General features: G+C 35.2%; 1 protein-coding gene across 8 annotated transcripts in view; it reads right to left on the bottom strand.

The window, feature by feature from the left end:
• Atg4c (autophagy related 4C cysteine peptidase) overlaps positions 1 to 7952 on the bottom strand; it is a 96164-nt gene that overhangs the window by 3879 nt on the left and 84333 nt on the right. The window lies entirely within an intron of this gene.

Consider the following 7952-nt stretch of genomic DNA (forward strand, 5'->3'; position numbering starts at 1 on the left):
AGGGAGGGAGAGGGAGAGGTCAAAAGACATGTAGAAATTTTACATGCATATTATAAAATGAAAAAAAAATAATCCAAAAAGGCCAAATATTGTTTGATCCCAACCATTTGACCTTCAAGAAAAGGCAAAACTATGGAGACAGTAAAAAGTGTGGCTGGGGGAGGGAAAGATAAACAGGCAGAGTTGAGAGAATTTTTATGGCAGTGAAATTGTTCTGTATGATACTATGTTGATACATATTTGTATATATTTATCAAAACCCACTGAATACACAACACACAAAGTGAACCCCAATGTGTACTGTGAACTTTGGGAGATAATGATGTATCAATCTGAATTCATCAATTATAACAAATAAACTTCCATGTTGTGGAATATTGACAATGGGGGAAAAGGTCTGTGGAAACTCCCTGTACCTTCTGTGAAATTTTGCTGTGAACCCAAAACTCTAAAATAGAAAGTCTATAAAAAATATATTAACATAGTTGAATACAATCAGCACACAAACATGATATGACAAGAATGATGTAATTTTAAGGCAAATAAAAGTGGAAATGCCAAAGGAAGAAAATATTAGTTATTTATCTCTTAATGAAAGAATTAGAGGCTTTTTTTCTTTTTTATACTTCTTGTTTCCAAACTTTTAATACGTATCCTATAAAACAGTAAAAAAATAGTTTTAGCTGGGCACGGGGGTGCGCGCCTGTAATCCCAGTGGCTCCAGAGGCTGAGGCAGAGGCAGAGGATGACGAGTTCAAAGCCAGCCTCAGCAAAAGCAAGGCACTAAGCAACTCAGTGAGACCCTATCTCTAAATAAAATATAAAATAGGGCTGGGATATAAAATATAAAATAGTGGCTCAGTGGTCAAGTACTCTTGAGTTCAATCCCTGGTACCCGCCCCCCCCATTTTTTTTTTAAGTTAACTGAATTCACTACCTCATTATTACTTTTCAAAAGGGACTTCAGTGGTTTACCAGTCTAAACTGTTCTGTTTTAATAATATAACTAAAAGTACATTGAAGCTTAACTTCTTTCAGGAGTTCAAATATTTTATCACACTTTTCCTATGTACTGATATGAGAGGTTTCAGAATTTACAAAGGAAAAAGCTTGAGGATGGAAGTTAAATGATTCCACACAAAGTTACTAGTTGGAGAGTAAAGAAATAGAACCAGATGATTTCTCTCCAAGCCAAAACCTTGTTCATTAGTCTCTTCCATCATACATGTAAAATTATACCAAGTAGAGAAGAGTCTATATCCATATGGGCTATATGGGTATACACTATACTGGAGCTATATCCTACGTAAGGGTTAGGTTCTAAAGTCAGCCCATAATGTGCAAATCAAATATAGTCAAAATCACTTTTAAAAAGCCCTTCCAATTATTCAAAGGGTAGCATGCATAATCTTATTTATATAATCCTGTTCAGTAATGTGTAAATTCATACAATATATAGTAATGTCTAGCACATAATAAAGAGTATACATGGGAAATGTATTTTTCATTGCAAGAGTTCCATAGTTGAAGTACAATAGGTGTACAAGTAATGTTTACTCCTCACTACTCAACTTAAATCCTTTTACCTTTCACTGTGCTAAAAAACATTTCATTCTATCCCTCAAATTAAAAAGCCATTAATTAGTTCCTATTCTCTTTTTATTTCTAACAACAATCTAAACTCCTGAGCATTACTTTCTTAAAATAGCATTTCCCTTGATTTTTTCAATATTTTGCTTTCTTGTTTCTCCTCCTATTTTCTGAATGATTCTGCTCCATCTCCTCCTCCACTGACTCCACTTATGTCCACATCCCATAATGTAGACATAAAATAGTTATTGATTCTTTACTTTCATTGTATATTAACTCATGCTATGTTTTCTCTCTTAAAAACATATTATCTGCTCTCAACTTCAACCATTTCTCCCCTAGGCTTTGTTATCATCTATATTTTATAGATGAGGGGACTGAAATATTGAGAGATTAGATGACTACCTTGGGGTCACACAGCTAGTAACTGACAGAGCCAGGATTGGAGCATAGGCAATCTGGTTCTAATATAACTACTATTTTAAATGCCTCCAATAGTAAGTGGAGGCACATTGCAATATCTACTCAAATCAACCATTCCAAAATAAAACTATCATTTCTTCCTCCCAAAATTAGTTCCTTCTGGACTTCTTTGTTTCTATCAATGATGTTACCCTCAGACTTTTCTATTTTTATCAAATATTTTTGTTGCAAGTGACAAACACACACACACATACACACAAACAAAACAATTAACAATGGTTTTAAATAACAGAAACCATTTTGATCACATAACAAGAAGGCTGACATTACTTGATTTGTTTGATACCAGCATAACAGTTTCTGCAGGTTTCTTGACCTTCCTCTCATCATCACAAAAAAAATTGCTAAAATCCTATTGCATTCAAGAGACGGGCAGATGGATGAAAGAAGAGTGACAGCATGCATCTACATGCCATTGTATCTGGAGAACATCCCAGAAACTTCCACCACGTGTCCACTTATATGTCACTGACAAAGCTATATCTAAATAACTGGGAGACTAGAAAAAATAAATATTTAGGTGGGCACACTGTTACCTCAAACACAATCAGGATTCTCTTAGCAAAAAAAGAAAAAAAGCTGAGTGTTGAACAATGGAATTTGTATACCATTCAGAGATGAGAACAAAGATAAAAATAAAATAGGTTTGGGCTGGGGATGTGGCTCAAGCGGTAGTGCGCCCGTCTGGCATGCGTGTGGCCCAGGTTCGATCCTCAGCACCACATACAAAGATGCTGTGTCTGCCGAAAACTAAAAAATAAAATATTAAAATTCTCTCTCTCTCTCTCTCTCCTCACTCTCTCTTAAAAAAAATAAATAAAAATAAAACAGGTTCATGTGATAATGAAAGAGAAAGGCTTTTTTAGTTTATAGTCAGAAAAGGCCAAGATGAGACCTGAAGGACAATGAAGTGACAGAAATAAAAATCCAAGGTGAAAAGTATGCTAGGTAGATAAATCAGCTGGTGCAAAGGCCCTAGGGCTACAGCACACTGAATAGGTTCAAAGAAAAGAAAGCTTAATGACAGAGGAAAGGAGTAAATACACAAAGGCCAGATCACACAGGCCCTGAAAAGCCAAATTACAAGTGGTTTACATTCTACTGTTCCCTTATATGTTCTACCTCACAACCATTCTACCATAATTTCCTCATAACATTCTACCTTCATGTTTCTACACATGATGTCTTTGTCATCTATTTATTCATCCTTCACTCATCCTGACTGTGCAAATGCTAATCAGTCCTTAAAGTTCTAGCCCAAGTGCCACTGACAACTATGTCAGTCTTCAGTGATCACTTCCTTCTCCAAAGTCCTGCAGATTCATCTAGTACAGTGTATGGATAACTAGCACAAACTATGCAACTGGACAATTTCAGTTCAAAACCTGGTTGATAATTATTAACTGTGTGAACCTGGGCAAGTTACTTAACCAGACTGTCTCATATTCCTTAGCTATAAAATGTCAGTAATGATAGTATCTATCTGAGTTCTTGTGTAGATTATTTCAGTTAATATATGTAAAGTATTTAAAGGATTGCCTGGCATCTAATGTGTTGGCTTTATCATTATTATTGCCATTATTATCATAATATAAGTCTTCTGGCATTTATTACTCTTGTACAGTCATTTATCTTTAATGTCTATTTCATGTCTTCCCAATACAACAATATGCCTCTGAAGATTTGAAAAGAAATGAGAGATTTCTGAAAGAAAATTATCCTTCATATTTTACTTGGAGAACAGAACTAGAAGGAGGACCTCTAGGAAACAATCATGAATATAAGCCTAAAACACAGTAACTTCAAAAAGACACTTTTAAAAAGAGACCGTGCACACCAGCCCACATGGGATCCAGAATCTCAGTAGGCCCAGTTCACCCCTCCCCCGGCAGGAAGACGCTGCCAGAGCCTAGCCTTTGGCTCAGGACCACCCCTTCCTATCAGTAGACTACGCCTGGAGGTCAACCTCAGAGGCCCAGATACACCCACTCCAATTTATGCAGGTCCCAGACACAGGATGCAATAGCATCCATTGAGGGACACCAGCAGTGTCTGGAAGCCCAACATCAAGGTGAGGTACAGGCAATCTGCACAGGTACTACAAGAATATAGGGAAGAAACTGTAATATCTCAGATCCACACTGCAAGAAAGGAAGATACATAGACAACATGAAAAAACAAGGGAGGACTGTGACCCCAAACAAACCAGAACACTATTGTAACAGAACCTATGGGCAGCGAAGTTGATGAAATGTCAGAGAAGGAGTTCAGAAGGTTCATAATTAAAATGATCTGTGAATTAAAGAATGACCTAAATGAGCAAATACAGGCAAAAATTGATCATTCAAACAATGAGATAAGAGAGCAAGTATAGGTAGCAAAAGATTATTTCAAGAGAGAGAGAGAATACCTGAAAAAAAAAAAGTCAGAAATCCTTGAAATGAAGGATACAATAAATCAAATAAAAAACTCAATAGAAAGCATAACCAACAGACTAGATCACTTGGAAGAAAGAACTGTCAGATAATGAAGACAAAGTATACAATCTGGAAAATGAAGTTGATCACACAGTGAAGATAGTTAGAAACCATGAACAGAATATCCAAGAATTATGGGACAGCATCAAAAGATCAAATCTAAGAGTTATTGGGATAGAGGAAGGCACAGAGTTTCAAACCAAAGGAATGCACAATCTCTTCAATGAGATAATATCAGAAAATTTCCCAAGCATGAAGAAAGATTTGGAAAACCAAATACAAGAGGCTTACACCAAATGTACAAAATTACAATAGATCTACACCAAGGCACATTACAATGAAAATGCCTAGCATACAGAATAAGAATAGAATCTTAAAAGCCCCAAGAGAAAGGAATCATATCACATACAGGGGGAGACCAATTCTTATCTCAGCAGATTTTTCAACCCAGACCCTCAAAGCCAAGAGATTGTGGAACAACACATACGAAGCTCTGAAAGAAAATGGATGCAACCAAGAATCTTATATCCAGCAAAACTAATCTTTAGATTTGATGATGAAATAAAAACCTTCCATGATAAACAAAAGTTACAAGAATTTACAACTAGAAAGCCTGCACTACAGAACATCCTCAGCAAAATATTCCAGAAGAGGAAATGAAAAACAATGATGAAAATCAGCAGAGGAGGGGTTACACTAAAGGAAAATCTAATCAGAGAGAAACTAAGTCATGTTAAATACCAAAAATAAACAAAAATGGCTGGGGATACAAATCATGTCTCAATAATAACCCTGAATATTAATGGTCTAAACTCATCAATCAAAAGACATAGACTAATAGATTGGGTCAAAAAAAAAAAAAAAAAAAAAAAAAAACCAACAATTTGCTGCCTGCAAAAGAAAACTCTCTCATAGGANGAGAAGCATGTAAAAGGCAATTATAAAAAAAAAAAAAAAAAAAAAAACAAAAACCAACAATATGCTGCCTGCAAGAAACTCATCTCATAGGAAAAGACATCTACAGACTGAAGGTGAAGGGTTAGGAAAAATCCAACCCACTAACGTGGACTGTAAAGCAAGCAGGTAGCATCCATCCTCATATCAAATAAAGTAGACTTCAAACTAAAGTCAATCAAAAAGGATAAAGAAGGACATTACAAACTGCTCAAGGGAACCATACACCAACAAGACTGAACAGTTACAAATATATATGCCCCAAACAATGCAGCAGCTATGTTCATCAAACAAACTCTTCTCAAGTTCAAGAGTCAAATAGACCACAACACAATAATTTTGGGTGACTTTAACACACCTCTTTCATCACTATATAGATCTTCCAAACAAAAGCTCACCAAAGAAACTATAGAACTCAATAATGCAATCAATACCTTAGACTTAACTGACATACAGAATATTCCAACCTTCAACGAGAGAATATACTTTCTTCTCAGAAGAACATGGATCCTTCTCTAAAATAGACCATATACTATGCCACAAAGCAACTCTTAGAAAATATAAAAAAGTAGAGATACTACCCTGCATTCTATCAGATCATAATGGAATGAAATTAGAATCAATGATAAAATAAGAAATAAAATCCACTCCAACACCTGTAGACTAAATAATATGCTACTGAATGGACAATGGGTTACAGAAGACATCAAGGAGGAGATTAAAAAGTTTTTAGAGGTGAATGAGAACACAGATACAACATATCGAAATCTCTGGGACACTATGAAAGCAGTTCTAAGAGGAAAGTTTATTGCATGGAGTTCATTCCTTAAAAGAAGAAAAAGTCAACAAATAAATGACTTAACACTACATCTCGAAGCCCTAGAAAAATAAGAACAAATAAATACCAAAAACAGCAGAAGACAGGAAATAATTAAAATCAGAGCTGAAATCAATGAAATGGAAACAAAAGAAACAATTGAAAATATTGACAGAACAAAAAGTTGGTTCTTTGAAAAAAATAAATAAAATTGACAGACCCTTAGCCACACTAACAAAGAGAAGGAGAGAGAAAACTCAAATCACTAACATACGTGATGAAAAAAGAAATACCACAACCGACACTACAGAAATACAGAAGATAATTAGAAATTATTTTGAAAACCTATACTCCAATAAAAATAGAAAATATCAAAGGCATCAACAAATTTCTAGAGTCATATAATTTGTCCAAATTGAATCAGAATGATATACACAATTTAAACAGATCAATTTCAAGTGATGAAATAGCAGATGCCATCAAAAGTCTACTAACAAAAGTCCAGGTCCAGATAGATACACAGTGGAGTTCTACAAGACCTTTAAAGAAGAACAAATACCAATACTCTCCAATTTATTTCAGGAAATAGAAGAAGAGGCAGCACTTCCAAACTCATTCTATGAGGCCAATATCACCCTGATTCCAAAACCAGGCAAAAATACATAAAAAAAAGAAAAAGAAAACTTCAGACCAATATCTCTAATGAACAGAGATGCAAAAACTCTCAATAAAATTCTGGAAAATTGCATACAAAAACATATCAAAAAGATCATGCATCATGATCAAGTGGGATTCATCCCAGGGATGCAAAGTTAGTTCAAGATACGGAAATCAATAAATGTAATTCATCACATCAATAGACTTAAAGATAAGAATCATATGACATTTGACAAAATACAGCACCCCTTTATGTTTAAAACACTAGAAAAACTTGGGATAATAGGAATATGTCTCAATACCATAAAGGCTATCTATGCTAAGTCCCAGGCCAATATCATTCTAAATGGAGAAAAATTGAAGGCATTCCCTCTAAAAACTGGAACAAGACAGGGATGCCCCCTTTCACCACTTCTATTTAACATAGTTCCTTAAACACTGGCCAGAGCAATCAGATAGATGAAAGAAATTAAAGGGATACACACAGGAAAAGAAGAACTCAAATTGGCACTATTTGCTGAAGATATGATTCTATACCTACAAGACCCTAAAAGTTCCACCAGAAAACTTCTAGAACTAGTAAATGAATTCAGCAAGGTAGCAGGATATAAAATCAACACCAATCAATCAAAGGCATTTCTGTATATCAGTGACAAATCCTCAGAAAGGGAAATGAGGAAAACTATCCCATTCTCAATAGCCTCAAAATAAATAAATTAATTAAATACTTGGGAATGAACTTAACAAAACAGGTGAAAGATCTATATAATGAACATTACAGAACACTAAAGAAAGAAATCAAGGAAGACCTTAGAAGATGGAAAGATTGGGCTGAGGTTGTGGCTCAGTGGTAGAGTGCTCACCTAGCACGGGCGGGACCCGGGTTTGATTCTCAGCACCACATAAAAATAAAGGCATTGTATTGTGTCCATCTACAAAAAAAAAGATTCATTCTCATTCCCTTCCCCTCCCTC

The sequence above is a fragment of the Marmota marmota genome, unplaced genomic scaffold, assembly GCF_001458135.2.
Source record: "Marmota marmota marmota unplaced genomic scaffold, marMar, whole genome shotgun sequence".
NCBI classification, from domain to species: Eukaryota; Metazoa; Chordata; class Mammalia; order Rodentia; family Sciuridae; genus Marmota; species Marmota marmota.